Source organism: Taeniopygia guttata, chromosome 18 (genome assembly GCF_048771995.1).
Source record: "Taeniopygia guttata chromosome 18, bTaeGut7.mat, whole genome shotgun sequence".
Taxonomy (NCBI): Eukaryota; Metazoa; Chordata; class Aves; order Passeriformes; family Estrildidae; genus Taeniopygia; species Taeniopygia guttata.
Genome location: NC_133043.1, coordinates 4,308,820 through 4,331,561, shown reverse-complemented (window position 1 = coordinate 4,331,561; position 22,742 = coordinate 4,308,820). Strand labels below are relative to the sequence as shown.

The following is a 22,742-nucleotide window of genomic DNA, read 5'->3' as shown; positions in this document are numbered from 1 at the left end:
ACATATCCAATTATTTACACAGACATATCCTCCCTTAAAATCCCCTTTAAACCATTTTCAGAATTTCTTTCCTCCTCTGTGATTAAATGATTGAATTCTTAAATATTTGTAAATTAAAACTCATAAGGATCTAATAAATCAAGCTGATACAAGGATATAAACAAGGTGGTCTGTTTTTAATTCTATACCATGGCTGTTGTAAAGAAATCTGGGTGAGTACCCACCTCTCATCTAAAATTCAGTCCTGTTTCAGCGAGCAGCCAGTGAAGCAAAACCACAGAAGCCTGAATGGTAAATACTTTGGTGCATCTTTTATCCATTAAAATACTATCTCTCACATAAGAAAACAGACTTTATAAAAAAAGTCAGAGCATGGACGAAATAACTTTCTCTTCTGAAGTTGATAATTAACATGGTTAATTTGAAGCTGAGCAATTCATTCTGTACGGAGCTACCTATGATTTAAGGATTTGCTGTAATCTGTCCCTCCCAGCAGCCTCAAAAACACACACAAAGACTGTTCAAATTAACCATTTAAAATAGTCAGAGTCAATGCAGAAGTCCTGGCTCTTATGAAAAGCAACAAGTAAAAGTACATAATCCATAATATCCTGTATAATGTAATAGTCAAAACTGCTATATTACTGGAAAATGAAAAAATGTTACCATATGTGAAGATGAGCACTTCTATAAATTAAAACAGAAAAATGAAGTCCTGTAAGCAATATACACCACTGTGGTCTAAATATAACTTTGCAACTGTCATGCAAGAACCCTGTTAACTTGAATTAAAAGCTGACACCACCCAACAGCAGGATAATTGCCCACAGCAGCGTGTCTCGCTCACGTTCCCCAGTACTCATTCCCCTTGCCCAGGCCCCCAGCCCTGCCACAACATCAGAGGTGTAGGACATAGGCATCATCACCCTGTAGGGCAACAGCTTTGGTATTCTAACCCAGCCAGCTCATGATTTTCATCCCCCAGTGCTCACTCAGAGATTTAAATCAGTGACTGGTATCAAAGTGCACATGAGAAAGGCTGGTTTGCACAGCTGTGTCTCCCCGAAAGGAGAAGGGGCTGCCAAAGAAAAATACGTAAGAATGGACTCAACATCTCACACGGATGAGTAAAATATCCCTGAACCCATCCTGACACTGGTGTCTGCCCTGGTGCAAGCTTGGCAAGAGATATCTGGGATGGGAGAGGACAAATTCCAAGGACTGGATAGTGCAGCTTTCCTCTCAGTGTGGGCTCCGTGGGGATCACAGCAGTGCCAGCACGAGGTGCCACGGCAAGAGAAAACAAATTTCATCTGCTTAAGTACAGCTCTGCCATAGTCTTAACAAGCCACTATATACATTAAAAAAAAAAAAACACTTCTAAAATTAATTTATTAATTAAAATAAATGTAAGACATAAAAAAAGAAATCTCCATAAGAGTTTTCTAAATGTGTGGTTGTCCTACATGGAAGTTCTACTGATCAGGTAACAACTTCTACTTCTTACTGCTGAAATAATAAAGTCATGCTCCCTTTTCCAGCAGAGGCTTGCCAGCAGCAGAGGATGAAGTTTAAGCAATAGATGCACATTCTCCCAGAAGGAGCAAGTGTTAATTTAAAAAAAAAAAAATGAAATGTACTTTAAGTTTTAAAATGTACTGAGAAAGCCCAGACCTTAAATACTCAACAGAGCGTTTCTGGCAGTGTGTGCAGAATGTGTTTGGGTATTTAAACACAAATAGGGAAAACTGCTAGAAGCCCTGACTTTTCTCCAAAATCCATGGATTTTGGATCCAGGGCAGTTTTGTCAGTTTGAAATAAGCTCTAGCCCGAATGCAGCTTGTGTAAGCACAACATGCAGACAGCAAGAGGTGTGTGGGCACCTCCACAAACCTCTGCACACTTACAGCACAGGTAATAGCAGACAACACACCCCAGCGACTTAGAACAGTTATTTAACCAAGTTTTCCAAATTATTCAGGAAATCACTTCTTCTTCCACCCCACTCCACAACCTAGATTGTGATCCTAAGTTATTTTGACAGAATCTTTTTAAAGCTCTCCACTGTAGAAAAGGAGGGAAGCCAGTCAGCTTTTCATCCAGGAACGGCGGGATCTGGGCTGTGAGCTTTTTGTCTTTGTGGTTTGCTGCTGTAATTCCAAAACCACACACAGCGCCGGAGCTTTAGACCACTGTTAGAAATGTGACTTAGGAATATATTAAGAACATTCGTGAGAAGGGGAACTGAACTTTTTTGTGGCTTCCTGGAGGCTGTTCTGGCACTGGTGAAAAATCAGACACTACAGGGTAGTGGATTGGTAATAAACTAACCCGGAGCAGGACTCCCAGCCACTGTCAGGCACGTGGTGCCATGGACAGAAAAAACACATGGGATTAAATCACAGCTCCACATGGCACAAATTAGATTTTTCAGTGTGGGCAAAAACACTCACATACAGTTGTATTTGCCCATGTTACTGGGAGGAAAATTTTAAGAGCTTTAGACCAGGTCTTTGATTTGCATCTTTCTCCCTATTATTATTTACTGCACTGAAGATGACTTTTTATTTTACAGGCCCCCATATTCACTAGAATAAATGAATCATTATTCCAATAAGAAATGCAGAGCATAGGCATAATGCAAATCATAAACGTGTGAGACAAAGCAGAACCATTTAGGTTTTCAAAACCAAAAAGCACTTGGTGTTTACCAGGCATAAAACTACAGGCAACCCAAAATAATTTTTTATAACTAAAAGCTCTATTTCTAGCAAATACCACAGAGTTTTCACAAGTCTTCCATCTTTTCAGACAAGCAATGATTTAATTCACATTTTAATTATGCTACAGAGAGATTATTCTGTAACAGATAAATAGCATTAAGTCACTTAGAAGTTATTTCAGGCCTTACAAAATTACTGAGACTCCCTGCTAACATGTTTCATTTCGTTTCCAACTTTTCTCTGTCCTCTATTAACGTAAGAAAGCCGTACACAATCAAATGGAAAATAAGTACACACTTCTCAACAGGAAACTGAAATTGGCTACACACCGAGCAAAACAGTATTCAGAGGTCTAAAAAAAAAATTTAAAAATTAAGTTGACTGTCTCCTAGCACTTTTGATTACTCCAATTATAAAATCAATGTCATTCCCATGTTTGCAGTGATGCCAACGGGTGGATGAATTAAATATGCTTTCACTATAGATGTCTCCTTTTGAGGTTCACTGCCCTCCTGTTTTCAAGCAGCAGAAAAAAAATTCCTATTTAGCTCTGTAGGATCAGACTTATGCCTGTTAAATGCAGCATAAATCTTCCACTGAATTCTGTCCATACAGACTTTGACTACAGCAAATGCAAATACAATGAACTAACACACTAATCTGAGCCAGAGAACAGAGCACTACACAAGGCATATATAAACTTCAAACATCAAAAAAAAAAAGAATCATTTTCTCAGACCTTTCACATGATATAATCAAATGCATAGGTTACTTTTTAATTAAAATCTTATTTTGCTAACTAAAAGTAGTTTCTTTTATATTCCCCTTCTCCAAATCATTCCAAAGAGCATCTGAAAGCTCAGATATAAGCTATTCAAAGGATTTAAAAGTCAATGCTAGAATTTATCTGGTTTCTACAATATTATCCTATTTGTTGGCAAAAAGCTGTTCCAGGCATGAAGGCAATTAGTTCTGTTAGCACACTTCAGAAAGGCTGGAGAATCCCTTGAGATTTCCAGGGAGAAATGGGAACGGTGAGGGCACATTGTTCAATGCGATCCCACCCTCCAGCCAAACACAGATGTCCGATTAAAAGGCCAATTAAAGGAACATTAACCTTTAACCAAAAATATAACAGTAGTTTAAATTAGTCAAGAAACCCAGAGCTGAATGTTATTTCAAACTCCTTCTCCTCTGCAGACTTTCTTCAAAGTGTTAACCATTCATTTCTGTTTTATGAGGGCAACCCTGCCCATAAAACTAACATTTTGAGGTTAACACTTGACTAACTTGGAGAAACAATGTTGTCACAGGAATGTTAAAAAAAAAAAAAAAAAGAAAATCAAAAACAGCAGACTGCAAAAACATATCTGCAACATACATTTTACACCTTTGGAAAGTTAAGGTGGGGATAAAAGTTTAAAATAGGATTCACTTTGGAGTAAATTTATCAGCAAAGTACCCACACGTTCACATAGCACAGCCTGCCACTCATTTTTAACACTCAGTCCTGTAATTGATTTCAAAAAACAACCATAAACAACCCTCAGATACAAGGGTTATACTGCCATTTAATGGTTAAACAGGGGGCGTACAACCATTTATTGTATTAGGTGACTAAAGGACATACTGCTTAAAGTAAACTTGGAATAATATCTACAACAGAGATGAAATACAAAATGCACTGACGTTGCTTAAAACTGAAAATCAAAGTGGTGAGAGACGCACAAAATGCAGGGAGTGGGAATAAACCCACCTAGCCAGGAATCAACAGAAGCACCTCTGATTAACTGCAGCATCTCCGTCACTGGCATTTTTCTAATTGACACCAAATTAGCATTTACTACCCCAGAGTCCGGTGTGGCAAACACTTGAATGGGGGCTCCTTGACGGCTTGGCTCCTGCTCGAGGTGTAACCAACAAGATTTAGGGAGCTCCAGGCTGGGCCGGCACTGTCAGGGAGCTGCACACTCTGCCCTGCGCCCCAGCCCCGCACCCTAAAACAATGCATTAATTCTGCTTTCACCCAGCCTTCCGAGATGGCGCTTAACATGATTAGTGCTGCTGTCTACCCAACCTAAGTGTTGACTGTGCTCTAAAAGCTGAAAGTAGAGCAGATGTCTTCTGCTAGCCAGAACATTAGAGCTGAAGTCTTCTCAGAGGACAGAGAATAAAGATGAAATCTTTTCACAAGGGGCATAAAAGAAATGCCAATATTCTTGAACACACTCTCTGTAGTACAGCTCTGCCTTGTTTTCTGCTGGGCTGGCTTGTTTTTTCTTTACTCTACCCAGCAACAAAAGCTATTTTCCTGTAATTGTTTAATCAAAATTATTTTGTGTCTCTCCCATCCTGCCTAAGTATGATACCTTAATATATTTTCTCAAGTTTCCCAAGTTAGTTTTCCAAAAAATAGTTTAATTACAGTAACCAACATTTGCTTTTTAGACTGTACTAACAGAAAAAAAGAGTAAGTCATTAAATTAATGAGTTGAAAATACTTACTGTAAGTAAAAGGATTAAAAAAAAGTATAAAAATGGCCTTTAAAAAGTTTTTTGACAGTATCTTTGTGTTTAATACTGTACTTACTACCATGGCTATTTTAAATACCTGTAAAAGGAATGTTTTATTTGTGTGCATTTGCTTGCACCTAGTCGCTAAGGAGACTCTAAAGATGAAGCTAAACACTAATTAAGGTTAGATTTCCAGAAAACAAATTCTACAAACATCTCAGGAGTAAATTTATCATCTCATTTTTTTGAATCTGTGATCCACAGAAATAAAGGCCAGTAGCACAGCTGATTAAATTAAACTTCAAAGGGAAAACTTGATGTTCCCAATTGTTTTAATAAAATGAAAGAAAAAGGCCATTTCAAAAGTTAGTTTTATTAATTATTTACAGGATCCTTGAACAGCTCCTTGGCCACATGCTCTGGCTGGTGCTATCTTACATGACAAATCTGTGGTGCTGAGCCCCACGCTGGCAAGACCCACCGTGCATACACTGATTATGGCTTTGGAAGGACCACCCACAAAGACAACTCCATGGAACACCTCCCCTCCAGTAGCACGAGCTACCGGGAAATATACATACCAAATACACTGCCTGAAAAATTAAATCCTTGCAAATAATTTCAAGCAGAAATGCACCTATTGCAAAAAGACAAACTAGACCCACTTACTTCTCAGTGCTGTTGGATGCTCACTCTACCCCAGTCCGCCAGCAAATCTGTTTCTGTCCCAGTTGAAATGGTCTTTGGCAAAACTAATATTCCACACTGAAAAAGCAACTTGCCTTTTACATGCATAAAAACACATCCATGCCTTGGATAAGCATTGAAGCTCTTTTCTGGTTGCTATGCATTTCCACTGCAGGAAAAGCCTGTTTGGGGAGTGGTCCCATCTTCCATGATATTTATGCTTTGTTTTCACTGCATCTGTTTTAAAAATATTCCAGAAACTTGGTGTTGAAAGCAATTGACCATATGAACATCCTGTCCTCTCCACATTCAAGTCTCAGCTATGTTTCTCACACAGACTGATGCTGAAGCATCTTTAACAGCCGCCCAGTCCCAGGAGCACGCTGGTCTTTGTGCTCCTCAGGGCATCACTCACAACCCTGCAGTTTCCCAAACCAGTGACTACATAAAAGCAGAAAAGTTGAAACAGATCACTGTGCACTTCTAGTACCTACAGCTGTTACTTTGGAGCACAAAGATTAAAATTTCAGCAACCAGGTCCTTCCCCCATCCCACTGCTGGATGGTGCACAATGCTGAGCCACAAAAGCACTGACAAGAGAGCACAAGAAAAACAACCTAGACACATATGGTTTGACTTAACATTAACTGATTAAAGGTATTTTGACTATTTCCACAGCTAAATTACATGCACCTGTTGCATGCATTAGAAGCACCTACATCCTACTCCAAACACAAGGATGTGGGCCTGGGGATGTAAGACTCAAGAAGATTACATTTCACATGTTTAGCACTGGAACAGAGTAGATTTATTTATCAATTTCACAGTTTCCTTTAAATAAACCATTTACATTAAAATAATTCAGCCTAATATGCCATAAAAATAACATTTGAACACTCTAATTTATACCTTTTTATATAAATTTACTGTTAATTTTATGATCTGTCCCAAAATAATTTAACAGCATCCAGTCTGTAGCATGGATTTTCAGGGCCAAACCAAATGAATCATGAGAGAAAAATATTCCTGCCTTTCTAATACCTTTAATTTCAGTAATTAAGTATAACAAATAGAGCCAGTCTACCTAACGTGTCTTAGCCTTTTTGATGTTTAGATTTTTTTGCTCTGTCAGCGAGGTCACCAATGGATATGCTATTTTTCCTTCCTGCACCATCCTGTATCTGGGCCTCCACCCTCTGGGAATGCAGTTTGGGTCCACCTTTCCCAAAGGGAAGCTCACAAACCAAGCAAAGAGGAAGCCAAGCACAGGTATAGCACAGCTCCATATAGAAGAACCAAGATGCAGCAGCTTTCCTCAGCCTCAAAAAGAACAAGAGAGGGAGATTACAAGAGATGTCCAGAAAATCATAAAAGACATGGAGAACCAACTGGGAGGTGAGTGACCATTGCCTGACCCAGTTCTAAAAAGGGGAACTGGACAAATCAATGGAAGGAAGTTTGCACAGATACAGACACCATTGTTGTCTTTGACAAAAGACCTGCTGGAAAGTCTTCTGGAGACTTATCCCCTCATGTCTGTACACAGCTTAAGTATCTACTACCATACAATTTTATTATGGAATTTCACCTTCTAAAGAAAAATACCCTTTTCCATCTCCACTCCAAACAAGTGTTACAGGGTAAGCTCAAGGGACAATGAAAAGGAGGAGCCTCAATGGTGCAGAAGCAGGGAAAAGCTGGAGGCATCAACCAGACTCTTCCAGGCTCTCACTCACCAAGAATTCCCACTATTCCTGCAGGCACCCAGGGAGTGGGTGGGACCTGCCCAGTTATGCTTCATGGAGAACAAGAAGAAAGTCTCAGCTCCTAGGAACTCCCATGTCCAGAATCCTCCTTCCAGAGTCACCAATAGAGGCAACAGGGCCAGGAAGAGATTCATGAGAAGACTCAATGGGTCTGAGACAGAGGGCCATCCATGAATCCTGCTGAATAGAGAATTCTTGCACCAGACAGCCTTTGGCTTGACCGTGATCTTATGTGAGAAACTAAGAAAACAAAGCTTGCTTATGATTTAAAACAAGTGGGGAAGGCTTTTTGCAGTTACCTGTAGAAGTGCTGTTTATGCTGAACGAGTACCAAAACGTTGAGCTTTCCCAAATTTTTCTTAGAGAACATTAGGTAATCAGCCCTATGACTCCCCATGTCCCAACTGTGACAGTGACAGATCCCCAGCTTCAGAGATGCTCTATGGACTCTGGAGTTAACACTAGTGGTACCTGAAGCCATTAAAAGAGACTTGTGGACAGTCACTGGAGCACTCTGTATCCTGCCATTCAGAACAACTCAGCAGCTGCCCTCAAATGTAAAAACCCATTCATAAGTAAGTCGGAACCCAACACAATTAAGCTACTTTCAGTATTGAAGATCACAATCAAAATCAAAGAGATCATTTACTCTGAAGATTTCAAGTGACATCTGCTGAAATAAAAATATAGTCTGGAAAAAGATTGTAAGAAGATGACTACGTTATTACCAGTAACTTTTACATCTGTCATTAATTTTCACTTGGTTTTATCTTCTCTCGTAGTCTGCATCCAATTTCACATTGACTTGTGTTTTATTACAATCCCAATGCGGATCCCATCAACTGAAAAGACGAATAATTGCCTATGAAATGCATATGAAATGCAGCAAATAGTGCAGATATTGTTTCCCTTTCCTTAGCAAAGCACAGCATCTTGAGGCAACTGGCACAAAGGACCATCGACAGCCTTGAAACAATCTGTTTCCAGAATGGAAAGCAGCTACAAATACATATGTGTAGACGAGAATGTTCCCCCCCTCTCAAACCTGGAAAGAGTTAATCAAGTTACACTGCTTGAATACATTAGTGAATGATGTTGAAATGGCACAGGAACACAGCCCAGCATATCCCAGGCAAACTTCCCCCAGTGACCATAATTTAAGGCAACATTTTAAAAGAGCTCTTTAAATCTCAGCGCTATGGAGAACTGCTGAGGCTTGTAACAGAACCTCTCTTGACTTCCTCCCCTGACAACACACCGAGCTCAAAAGTATACAATTGTTTAACACCCAATGGTCCTACCTGTCTTTAAGGAATGTTTATCAAGTAGATGGCGACCTTGGGCTATTTAAGTACTTTGTAGTAAGACATCAATGGCATATATAGAGACATTCCTTTGATCATTACACCACTAGAAATAAATAAGAAAACAACCCCTAAATCTTCATCATAAAAATTTATGCTTGGAACTCACCGATGTAAGAATCATCATACCACAAAACCACAAATAGTCTCTGTGTTCTCACTCATGTGATAGCCTTTGATATTCCCCATGATGAAAAACTAATACATTTTACTACAAAGATGATTTGCAAACAAAGTCCTTTTTATTTTGGTTTCCTACTGAAGAACAAAAAATCTAAAGCTAATGGAGAAAATCAATAGCTGGGGTAATTATTAGCTAAAACTAACAATAAATTAATGAAATGGAGATTTTCTCTTTTGTAATTACTAGCAGCACATTTCAAAACCTTCTTTTTATTGTTCCATTTCTCAGTTCAGAAATCAAATTATCATTAATATGAGGCAGAATTTAAACTGTTTTCATTTTCACTGCCTACACTAAAGATACAGAACTGTCTTTCTTTTGCTGTATAACTAAATTTCACCAAATGAAATGTTACACAAGTTTTATTTTAAGGGCTGCTCTTGAAGAAAGAGAGGATGTGAACATCTGTGAAAAACAAGTGCAGAAAGATAATCAAGATATGTAGATAAATCATTAGTTATATTAAGATATGAAACAGGCTCCCAAAGAATGGCATAAAATGTAAATGAACGTTGGGATCTGGTCTCTTAATTTGACAGCTGTTTGACAACTGCAAAATGGAAAACTGACCTCAGACAACTGTGTATAAATGAGACTATTAAGCAGAAGAATTTCATATGGAATGATACAATATACAGTGCAGTAACTCCTCACATGGGAATAGATAAATGTAGACTGGAATTTTTATTGTCTTTGAAGGTGGTGATGTTAAAAAGACTTGAATTTCACAAAGAGGAGCTCTATGCTACATTATCACATTTAATGCTTTTACTGAAATACAATGACTGTTGCCTGCAGAAAGAATGCTCACAGAGAACTCATAGGCATTTAAAAAAACATAGCCAAGGACATGTGTCCAGTATATCTCCAGTGTCTGGAGACATAGAAAAAAGTCTTCTGCACTTGAGCTGCAAATTCAAAGTCAGCAAAATTATACAATGAATAGGTCATGGGATAACTTATTTGAGGGGTTTCTTTGAAAACATTGCAGGCAGTCGCAATTACACATGGAATCTGTATCACCAAAGCAGCACCAGAAAATCTGATCCATGGAGAGAGTGGCTTAAGGAAATACTCTGCAGTTTTGGCCCCTATGGACAGATCTTCTTGGAAAGAGTGGCAAAGCTGTAAGGGGGAAGCTTTTACTATGACTGCCTGAAGCACGGTTAAAATTTTATATTCTCAGCAGTTAACAGAGAATTAAATGTGAAACAGAAAGAAAGCCTACTTTTAGATGTAACCAATCATTTCTACTCACCCTTCTGCTCTAGATCCCACTGAATAGAGCAGATCTTCCAAACGCATCCCCAAGCATCACTTCTTCACATTCTCCAGCAATGTAAAGAGCCATTTGTCATAAGTATGTTTCATTTCAAAGCAGTTAAGTATTTATTCTATTTCTCTCTTTGGGACAACTACTTAAAATCAGCCTTTCCTACCTCTCTTTTTAGCCACAAAAAAAACCCCACAAAAGTTGCCCTACCTGTAATAGAAGAGAAAAAAAAGCCACCCAAGCACTTGCAGCAAAATCCAGACTTAAAAAGAAAGGTTACATTTTTTCAAGCTAACCTAACAAAAGGTTAGCAGTCACAGCAGCAGAAGTAAAGATTTTGAGAGTCAAGTGACTGCAGTGGCTGGACTTTTGGATATAAAGCTATTTGCTGTCCATTAGCTTTAATTTTCAGTAGCAGTTTGTTAGGGGTGGGATTTGTTGGGGGTTTCAGTTTCTGGTTGTTTGGGATTTTTTTCTAGATCTTATGTTCAGTTTTTGTGTCTCCATGTAATTCAAGTGGTCAGTAATGAAACTGAAACTGAAAAATAAACAAAGCAAATCCCAAAGATATCAAATGAGTCATAAGCATCATCACCAAAACCTTGAACATCCAAACCTCCTGGAGTGAGGAGCTGTGCTGTAACTGCACTGTCTGAAGAATCACAGTCACAGAATATATCTTGAGTTGGGAGACACAAGAATCATGGAGCCCTGGCCCTGCACAAACACCCCAACAATCCCACTCCATGCCTGAGACATTGTCCTAACACTCCTGGAGCTCTGGCAGCCTCAAGGCCATGACCATTCCCTGGGAAGCCTGTTCAGTGCCCAACCACACTCTTTTGTTCATTTCTAACTTGCCTTTTCCTAAATTTTTTCATTCTTGTTTTCAAGAGACACTAAATAACCATCTCCTAAACATCTTCTCCCAGCCAGTTGTGTTTTTACAGCTCTTCATGACACTGCCTCACTGTCACCTACTTAATGCTACTAAGAAACTAATTATGACATTGTAATAATACTACTGTCTTGCACAATCCTGGCACAAAACCAACTCTAGTCCAAGTTAATCCCAGATATGACCAGATCTATGGAATCACATCTGTATGGCAACTTGAACAAAGTGTGCGCTTTACAGGTTATCCATTTTCTCTGACTCTAGCAGTAACTCTAATAAAATGTTTGAAATCTCCCTACAAAACCTGCACTGCTCATAAGCCTCTGCATCACCTCTTGGCCCCACTTCAAAAGAAACTTTAGAAACATCCAGATCAGTAGGGAGTTGAAGTCAACTGTCATTTTACAGGGGAGGCACAAATGATTTCCACCAGGAGTGGTCCTTGCCCTGAAGACTTTAATCAGGGATGAAGAATGTGAACTCAACACACAGATCACAGTTCAACATCTCCCCATTACAGCTGGAACTCTGCCAGGTGATATTCTCCATTTGTCCCTTCCAGACACGGCTCTGCTACTTACCCTTACACCAACAGGAGCCTTCCTCATTGAGGAAAACTCAGCTGAGAAGAAGGAGCCTGCCTCAAGCAGGGCTGGCTCTGCTGCACACTCCCGCTGCCAGGAAGAGACCAAGAACCATGGTAAAAAAACTTGGGCAATCAGGCTGCAACCAGCACAAGCAGCAAGAGAAACACAGCAGAGACTTCTCTTCATTGTAACTTTATTTTCTATTTCCAATTCTGCTCCCTTGCTGCCTAAGGCTATTTCAGATAAACACTTTTATAATGGATACCCTTCAAAGATAATATTTTGCTTTTAATGCCCTTTAATAAACACAAGGCATTCCAAGCCTTTAAGCAGCTTGTAAAAGGTAATTATTTTTAAAAGCATCTAATTTCAGAACATAAAAATGAGTTTGAGGCCGAACTATCCAGCCTGCTCTCAAATGCCAGCACCTTTATAGTATTCTCTGAAGTTACAGCAGATTGTCATGTCTCTGTTGGGGGCAGCAACAAATCTCGACTGTAATAAGAAGTTTTAAAAGGAGAATTATAGGGACAGATTTTCATCTTCTAGAAGTCTGGTTTACTTCAAAAATTTACATAATCTATACAGATCCAGGCAAAGTTAGCCTTCAGTGACCTGAGAATACCAAACCTCTGAGATTTGCAGACATGTCCGGTTTAAAGTCAAAGCTTACATTAATAAGCTGCTATAACTCTTACATCTCCATCCACATGTCCCATTTTATTTCTTGTCCTAGTTTAATGATACTTCCAACATGCCCTAAGCTTTTTAATCTGGATGATGTACCTAATGATTTTGGTATTGAAAACTAACCTCCCCTTTCAGTTTCCATACAGATCCCATAAAAGCCAGAAGAAATGGAATACTGCCCAGAGCTGTGGTTCACTTGTTCATTAAACAGCTTATGCTTAGAAACCTCTTTAAAAGCTACTTAGTAGCAAATGGCTATTCAACATTACAAATAAAAATTTTCTAAAAAAAAAATTACTTCAGCTTTCCCTTCATACCAGTGTTATAATCCCACCAGGGACACTGCTGAATTTTTTTTTGTGCAATTTGGATGACCATTTCCCACCAAAACCCAAGAAATTGTGGCTATATAATCTACACCTTCCCAGGGTATATGTCATGAATGGTGACTTTTAAAACAAAAAATCCAGCCATTAGCAAATATGGGTCAAGAGATCCTTTTAGGACAACTGACAAATGCCTCATGAGTTGGCAAAATGGATGTTGCACACGTCATGTGTGCTCAAACTACCATAAATTAGCTAGATCACATATTGGAAAGCTCTTGCACAGCGCAGGCCCAAATCAAAGATTCAACATACCCTGCTCGTGCTTAGAGCAACATCCAACTCAATGCATGAACAACAATACAGGGAAAAATTAAAAAACATTCTATGAGCAAGAATATTAATCTGCATAAATCAACTCTCCGTGAGCTTCTTGCAGGATGTAATGTGTGTTGATTTTCAGTCAACTGTCAGCTGCACTACTCAAATAACTATACCAACACTCATAAGCTTTGACAAATCTTAATGCTTCCTGAAGCACTTCCAAGGTTCAGTTAAGTCATGTCCAGAAGAAGATGGATGGTGCTTGAGATTTTACATGCTTAAAGCAGCTTGTTTCCATTCAAGACTATATCTCTCACAACAATAACTACCTTCTTTGATTTTTACAAACTAATTAACTCAGTTTTCAATCTTCTATCTATGCTCCTCTGAAAAACTGAACTGTGTGACTTGTAGAAGTATTTTGGATTTTAGAGGCAAACCCACATACTTTCACACTATAACTTCCCAGACTGCAAACTCTGCAGGACACACATCATTACCTTCTTATGCTGGAAAACCACCAGACTCTCGAGACACTACTGCAATTCAAATAATAAATAAGAAAATTCAGTGCTACCACCACGGACATGAAGAGAAGGCTCCTCTGTTACCTGTATCTGCTGTAACCCACACACTCTACTTCAAAGACCTGTTATAGTGCCTTCAAAAATGTTTAAAAGAACACTGGCACAGGAGCAGACAACTGCTATTACATATGACTGGGAGTTTTCCAAACTGGACCAGTGCATCCCTTCTGTCAAAGAATGTCTTATCATGCTCTCCAGGACCTGCCACTCTGATAACCCACTAAAAGGGCTTTTTCAACAAACTATTTACCAAGTTTGAAGGAAAAAATCAAAATAATTATATTACTGTGACATCTATGCCAAACTACCAGGACAGTGAAATGGCCCCCCAGCTACCAAAAATCAGGCTGTCTAAAACCAACACACCTGTATATGACTCCATTATCCTGATGGGTCCCTTCCAACTCAAGATATTTTATGAATCTATGATTCTGTGATTACTGTGTGGGCTACAGAGACGTTTACCCACATATATACCAGACCCCTACAGAAAACTGAATTGGTCACTTTGAGTTTCATCACATGAAAGATTCTTAGAAAACAAGAGCTTCATTTCTTCAATCTCAAAGTTCCAGCAATCCCAGCAACTGCACAGGAAAGATCCTTTCCCTTTTCAGTGGGAAACATTCATGCCATTTGGTCTTTCACTCTTTCCTAGGACAAGGTGTGCCAAGACCCTCCCTGTCCCTTTTCTCATATCCTAGAGGTACCTCTTCTTCCTTCTCTCAATTGCAAGCTACAGCAGAGAAGGGGATGACTGGGACACCTGACTGTCCCAAACTGTGGCAAATCAGGTCAGAAAAGTCAACATTGTGCTACACCTTCCTGCAAAGCCTTGCAGCTTTGAAAAAAGTAAGTCAAAAGCCACACAAGATAACTAAACTCCTTGCAGCCCTACAAATGAGCATTCGAGTGCTTGCTCCAGCCCAGGCTTGCAGCAAATCACAATCAGCTCTCTCTTAAGCAGGTCAACTCTTCATAGGCAGATGACAACTAGAGCATGGAACAAAGTCAAAAAAAGTTAAAAGTCAAAGCAGAATGAAACTTCTAGTTTAAGAGAGACAACCATCATGGAAAATTAAAGCAAGAGGACTTTTACTCGGTTTTACTGCACATTAGTCCTTTCCTAAAATGAAAAAGTAGAATCTGAACTCATGGTATTTATGTAGTATTTTTTAACTATGGAAATTTGAAGAGAACCCAAAAATAGTTCAAAAGGAAAAGGACTACATGAATGCTCTGGATTTGTGTTTCAATGAGCTATTCCCCAAAGAAATGGTATTGGTAGGCTGCTTAAGGCAATCAGGAAATAATTTTCTTTAACCCTTCTGCATCATCTTTGCCACATTGTTGCTATTTTTCCTACAGCACAGTATACTAGATCCTGTATTGCTGTTTCTGAAACTGTCAGAAATCTAATTCAAGGCAATAAACAAGTTGAATATGGCACAATTTAAATTACAAAAAGAAAATGACATTTCACTACTTAGCTAATAAGGTTAGAATTTAGTACTTGTGCTGCTAAAGGAATTCTGAGCTATTTGGAAATGTCAAAACGTGCTTATAGACTGACAAAAAAGAATATTTATTTTCACTCTTCTAAGCTTAGAAAGGCAATACCACTATGGATCAAAAGGCCAGATAAATCTCATTAAGTACTAGGTTTTCCCTTTTGTCTAGTTCTCTCTTCACATTCCCTCATTTCAGCCCTTTGAAATTCCTTTGTTCTGCCTGTGATCAGGGTTTCCAGGGAAAATCTGACATTGGATCTAAAGGGAATCCCACGTCACTGAAATATTCCTGACAATTCACCACTTGATAAATTATTTCTTGCTTGCACCCAGTATTTCCACAGAACCTGTGAGTGTGGTGCTAATGATCCTGTTGCATCCAAATGCATCATCTCAAGGATATCTGGATGCACAGACGTTAACGGGCTTCTGAAGCTGGCACCCGAAAGCTCCAGTCCATCACATTGGCATTTCAGAATAACAGGAATCTGTTCACTCCCAGCCCATGTCTACCATCAACACCTGTGCAGATGAAAGGATGGTTTCAGATGGAGAGAGATCTGCTCTGTCCCAGCAGGACAAAGGGGACTGCAGTCCCTAACACTGACATCTCCAAAAATTCCCCTTTACCATCCTATCACCTTGCTGGTGTTCATTTAGGAAATCAGTTGCTCATCAGAAATGCAACCAGGGAGAGAAAGCGAGTCTGTCCTGTTAACAATGGCACACACTTACTTTGTGCATCCACAGAAAACTGTTTTTATCAAATCAGGAGTAGGATGATCCATAAAAAGGGGGCACAACATTAAATTCATTTTTTATCCACTAATTATATAATTGTTGAATTTTAACATATATGAGATGCAACACAAGAGTAAGACTCAAATTCTCCTAGAATACAAAGGTTTATGCTAATAGTTAGAGCCACAGAGGGCTGGAAAGTAGTAACAAGGGTTTCATTATACTTATTTTCATTGTCTTTGCTGAACATCACAGAGGTGACTGGGGTCTAAGTCCTTAAGGGTCATGTGAATCCATCCACTTTAAGACTTTTTGCCTACCATACTCACACAATAAGCAATTGAGCAAAGATACTTTCTTTCAACAATGATATTCATTAATTTATAGTATTTTTCTAAGACCTTTTATCAAGCTTCAGTTGTAGGTCAAATGATTCATGTTTTGCAAAGATAATCTTTGCATTTAAAATTTATCGGTTCTTCAGAGGTTGGTTCTCATTAGTGCTCATCATTCTCACTGCTCATGAAATATATCGTCACAAGCTAAGCTAGTCCTACTCCATATCAACGATTCCACCATGCTAACTTGGTTCAACCATTGCAATTATGAATCATCTGTTGGTGCTGTAAGTTATGATCTTCAATGACCATTAATGAAGACTGCCTAGCAGTTAAAATATCAAAGCAGCATATATCAACACACTTTAGAGCATGAGATAGACTTCCAGCGTTGGACTTTTCTAGTATTTATTATCCACTGTAAATTACATTACAGGCTGCCTCTGCCACTGACAGTCCTGAAGTGTGGAGTTTTAATAACCCCTCCTGCCAGTTGTTTGATCACTTGTGGGAATGGGGAGGGGGGAGCAGATGAAAGGCCAGGCGGCTGCTGCAGGCTATCAGTTCAGTCAAAACAAAGGGACTTCACAGAGAGACAGAGATGCATCAGGTGTGAATCCCAAATGAGCAACTGGGAGTGGAGGAGTGTGGCCTGAGCTGACTGACACTGCGAGTGTCATTCCCAGGAAAAGGGAAGTGTCTGACAGTGGGATCATTCCAGAGGCAAGAAGGGAAACATGCTAAAGCCAAAACCTTGGAAAGTCATTTTAGACTATTTCTAAATCACTTCAATCATTCAACTATATCATTTTTACATCTATTGTATGGAGCAAATCTCATTGGCATGTAAAATGGGTTCTCTCATTCAGCATGACAGTGCAATTATCTGTGCAGGGAAGGAGCAAAAAAAAAAATAAAAATTCAGAGATTTCAAAAGTGGGCAAGAAAGAACTTTGAGGAGTTTACTTAGCAAAAACCTCCTGCACTAAGTGGAGGTGGGTTGCATGATCTGACAGAGGTCAACTGCTCCAACATGGAGCAGAGCATATTAATAACATTAGCAGCAGAATAAAAAGTTCCCACTCCATGGACATTCAATAAAAGACTTCTTTGGTATGAGAAGTTTGGTATTGAGATAATGTCAAAAACATAGCTAGTTTTGAGGAACAGAACTATTGCTGTTCTCTTTTGTGTTGAATTTCTTCACTGAGATTAAAGAGAAAGGGAACACGGGTACTACCAGAATCATGCTATTTTTTTATTTTCTACTTCATCAATAACCCAGGCATCTATCACTAGCCATCACTTTCTATGTATTAGTTTAACCCTTGGGGTGGTGGGTTTTTTTACTACAACAGAGTTCTTTAATTTTTTTTCTTTTTTTTTCCTTTTTTTTTTTTTTATTGGGCAGCAGGTCGGGGGCGGGGGAAGTCTGCCCTTCTGCTCTGCTCAGGTGAGATACCACCTGCCAAGCTGTCTCTGGCTCTGGGGTCCCAGCACAGGAAGGATGTGGAGCTGCTGCTGGAGCAAGTCCAGACGAGGCCATGGAGATGCTCTGAGAGCTGGCACACCTCTGCTCTGGAGACAGGCTAGGAAAGGTGAGGGCATTCACCTGGAGAAGAGAAGGGTCATTGCAGCCTTTCAATACTTAAAGAAGATGTGTAAGATGAGGACAGATGTTTTTAGCAAGGCTTTTTGTGACAGGACAAGAAGCAATGGTTTCAAATCTCAAAAGACAATAGATTTAGACTAGAGAAAAGAAGACCAGACCTTTTTTTTTTTTTTTTCAATGAGGATAATACAGTGAGTGGACTGACAACAGGAGGAAAGGCTGCTCTATTTTTACTTTATCCTTCTGCAAAATCCAAATGACCTTCATAGTTTGACTTACACCGAAGATCACATATAGGTTCCCTGGGCTGGTAACTGAACTCAAACCCCGAATTTCACTCCACTATTTTAAAAATAACCCATCCTTCCCACTCCTTACAGCTACACTCCTAAGGAAATCACCACCGTCAGGAGATGGGACTTTAAGAGCAAAACACAGCCATCAGATCAGGCTCTGAAGGGACAGGGATGTTAACTTACATTTGTTCTCTCATGCTGGATAACATATTTATGGTATTCCTCATTTTCAGCTCTCTTAACTTCAGCTAAGACATTCAGCCCAGCGTACTTCCTTGTCAAGGTACCATCAGTCAAACCCGAGCACATAATTTTATCTCTTGGTTACTAAATTCAAGCCACTTTAAACATCCTGCTTTCATCTTTATAGTTCTCTCCCACTTTTTAACCATGCTGCAGTTACAGAAGAATGTACTTGACATATAAAACGTGCATGTGATTTCTTTAACATTTTAATGCCGTGTATTGTGTTGTAAACATCTCTTCATGTTTTATCTCCTTCTCCATAAATCAGAGGTGACTATCTTAGAAGTCTCCAAAAACTACATGTTTTCTCTCTAATATAAAATTCTCTCCACTCCTTGAAGCTTGAGTGAGCTTTCAAAAATCATGAAAAAACAGAGCTATGAAAAAACAAAATATTATTAACTAACTTAATATAAATTTCTCCCACTCCATTTCTATGACAGCTTGGAGTACAGCAAAAAAGAAGGTACAAAATTAGTCTTCACTAATCAGAAAACCAAGGGTTTACTTAATTTATTTCTAACTTATAAGCAACAACACTAAAGCATTTATTTGTTTGATTCACGATTAACATGCAGTGTTTACAAGATGAGACCCCAGAATTTATTTCCATTTCCTTACCATAACTGCAACTAATAAGACTGATCCCTTCTTATAAGATTTTCTGCAGATTTTGGCTAGCTTAGTAATGTTACAGACAAAACATATCTCAATCCAGTCCTTGGTAAGTGAATTGATTTTTTAAAAAATCAAAACCTACTGTAAAATAAGGGTTATTTTCAAAAGACATAATGCCAATAAAGAACACCTGTCTGAAATAATTTTAAGTTACTTCAGTGATGGAAAAAAGAAAGAATGCTCTTAGAAAGAGAGAAGAAAAAAAAGACAAAAGCCATTTTAGTAGGTGGGACTGAGAAGTGGTGACATGTTGTAGTACAATTCCGAACGGCCAGAGGACATAACGTGGTGTTGGATGATGTGGAAGAGAACCAGGGAGCGCTGGCTCTGGGAGCACTGCGATGCTGGATTAGGTGTGAGGTACAACTCTGAGGTATTGTGATAGAAAGGAGTGAGGCAGAGGCAGAAACACCAGTAGAGGACAAGAGAAATAAAACACTCTCTGTTCTCTGGCACCTTCCCATAGGAGATTCCTCTATTACAGCCCACAGACCCAACACACTACACGGGAAAACCCAAGGACCCCCTAACATTTATCCAGATCCCCAGAATTCATAACATTTTCCACCAGCCCTAGTCTGTTTCTCTACAACTTCTGTCTGTCATAAATTATTCCAAGATACTTTTCTTGACATATTCTAAACAAATGTTTCTAGAATGACCTTGCTGTACTGCAGGCACCACATCTGCCCTTTTTATTTTTTGTCTGTATTTTCCAATACAACTTTTTCACTCTCAAGTCGCAAATCAGTAAGTCACAAGCTCTTTAAAAATCATTGTCTGATTTCACAGAATCACCATCAAAATGCATTCTTTCTATTTGCCTTGGAAAGAGTAATGCTAGAATTTAGAATCTGTGAATTGTGAAACTTTTTTCTAAACACACACCTGGATAAATATTCAGACTGTACTTCTATAAACAATGAAAAAATACAAAGTCCTTGCTCTGCACCATTTATCTGTTTTTCTTGTTAAAAAAACTGAAAGTGGGAAAGTGGGGCAAGGATCTCCACTTAAGCACATTTTTGTAACTTTCTGGCTTTTGCAGGCAGGAAAAAATAATTTTAAAGTATGACATACAACTACCTGAAAACAAGGAGGAAGATTGTTTCAGACCAACTTTGTGAAGAAATAAAACACAATGTTTTGGTGTCTGTGTATGCCTTAGCACAGGCCTGGCTCCCACCCCAGGACTTAAATCAACTTAGTTAATTCAGCTTAATTCATCGGGGGTAAAACCATCTCCGCTCCTATCAGATTGCTAAAATCAAGTAGTTGAGAGAAGGGGGGGAAAAAAAAAAAAAAAAAAAAAAGGGAAAACCCCCTCAAACCTCAATCTGACCAATTACAAGTTACTATCAACAGTTCCATGAATTTTATAGAATATTCATTACATTTTCACAGGACAAGGCCTCTCACATCCTGTCCTAAATCACAGGGAAGAATCTTACACAATTCACACTTCACCTTCCCACGACATATGGGGGGACTGCAAATTGTGCACATAGATTTATCAGAGAAACGAGGAGTGGGAAAGATGAGTTGCCCTTAAAGATGTACAGATTTATAGCAATTTGGGAAGCGGAAAGACGGTTATCATATAAAAAGGTCCTTAAGGGATAAAGAGGAGCAACAGGGGAAACATGAGTCATGAGCTGCCAGAGACATAGATGTGTATGGGGAGCAATGGATAGAGCAAAGTGGCAATAAAGGAAGTTCCAAGTCAAATGTGCTCCTTCCCAATGGTCAAGATGGATTACCCAAGCTTTAAGTATTTATGGAAAATTAATTTCCCAGCCAATTCAGACACAGTAACACTGGGAAAAAGACACCCAATGACTGAAAGGATCCATTGATAAACAACAAGATTACCAAGCACAGCTCTTTCCTTTTGCTTCCTTACCAACTCTGCTCCTTTATATTTTTTGAGTAGGAGTAACCTGCCTTCAAGGTCTCTCTACACAGGAAAGTGGGTCAACATGAATGAGTGTGAAAAATTCAAAGTGTTCAGCTGAAATTGTGAAAGGTTTGACACACCATGAGGCTGGAGTAACTCGCAGTGAGTAATGAGTGAATTGCAAGACCCAGCACAAAATTACTGCACTCCTCTTAACTCCCCTTTCCTATCCCAAGTGTCCAATTCCAAATTACAGCACAGAATTCCTGTACTTCTGAGTACTTCAAGAGTTTAAGAAATGGCTTACAAGAGTTTAAAAAGTGCCTACTTTTGGGACAAAATACAATGAGTAATACATGGAAGCTGAAGACAAAGAAAATCAGTTATTTGTGTTAGAATGTAATCTCTCAGAAGATCCAGCAAAATCTCAAGACAAGTTGCACAGGAGTCTCTAGATAAGCCATCATTAATTCTCTTTGTCCAGTAGAATCCACATCAAAAGTGAAGGTACATATGACAGCAAATATTTCAAAGGATAAGCCATAAATTTATTTTTTAATATTAAAAAGGTACTAAAGGAAAAAAGAGTACATCTAAAATTGTATCAAAACTTCACCTTAGTTATGACAGCCTTTTTACCCAACCTTTGCGTGAAAAATGCATGCGTGATAACTAAATGTATTCTTCTGAAAATAGTGTGACTTATTTAAAATTATTTTTCAAGGCTATCTATGTGTTTCCAAGTTAGGCAGGCTACGTAATCATTTCCAAGTCATTAGAAATCATGCATCATCCTCATTTTGCAGAGAAAACAGAGTTAGTTGCCTGCCTCAGTTTTGAGCTCAATGAAAGCTTACTAAAACCTGTAAAAACAGTAAATACGACTTACTTCAGGCTGAGCAAGATGTGTGCTGACGGGTGCAATCCCAAGAAACACATCTCATGCCTACAACTGAGGTGTTACAAGGTGTAAACATCAATGAGCCCAATACCAAAAAGTCCAAGTTGACTCCAGGGTGTGGATCCCAGGAAACCTCCACTACTGGAGTCCCAGGAATCACAAGTGGTTGCTGAAACCATGAAGTGCTGTCAACAGTGGCACTGCTGCTGCTCCTTCTTTTTCCAGGCCACATTTACAACTGAAAGTGACCATGGCTATTACACTTTGAAACTCCGTTCAGCACCACAAGGTGTTACTACCTGTTCATGAGTTAGGCTTTCCTTTGGGAGGTAGGGAGAGCCCAAAAGCCACTGCGCTTCACAACAGAGTGCAGGAGAGCCAAGATCAGCATTAAGCTCCACAGGCATCAGCATTCAGCTCCACAGGCATGTTGACACACACAAGGAAACTCAAGTTCAGGCACCTGAAACATCTCTGGCATGGGACAACCTCCACACAATGGAGGTTCTCAGTTCGTTCTGCAGATGTGCAGGAGATACCACGATCCCAGTCTGGACAAAATCCCACTGAAGTCCCACTACAGATGTTTTAAGTGGATC

At 39.1% G+C, this 22,742-nt stretch overlaps 1 protein-coding gene across 2 annotated transcripts in view; it reads right to left on the bottom strand.

The window, feature by feature from the left end:
* Nucleotides 1-22,742, bottom strand: part of COX10 (cytochrome c oxidase assembly factor heme A:farnesyltransferase COX10) — a 96,060-nt gene that overhangs the window by 62,278 nt on the left and 11,040 nt on the right. The window lies entirely within an intron of this gene.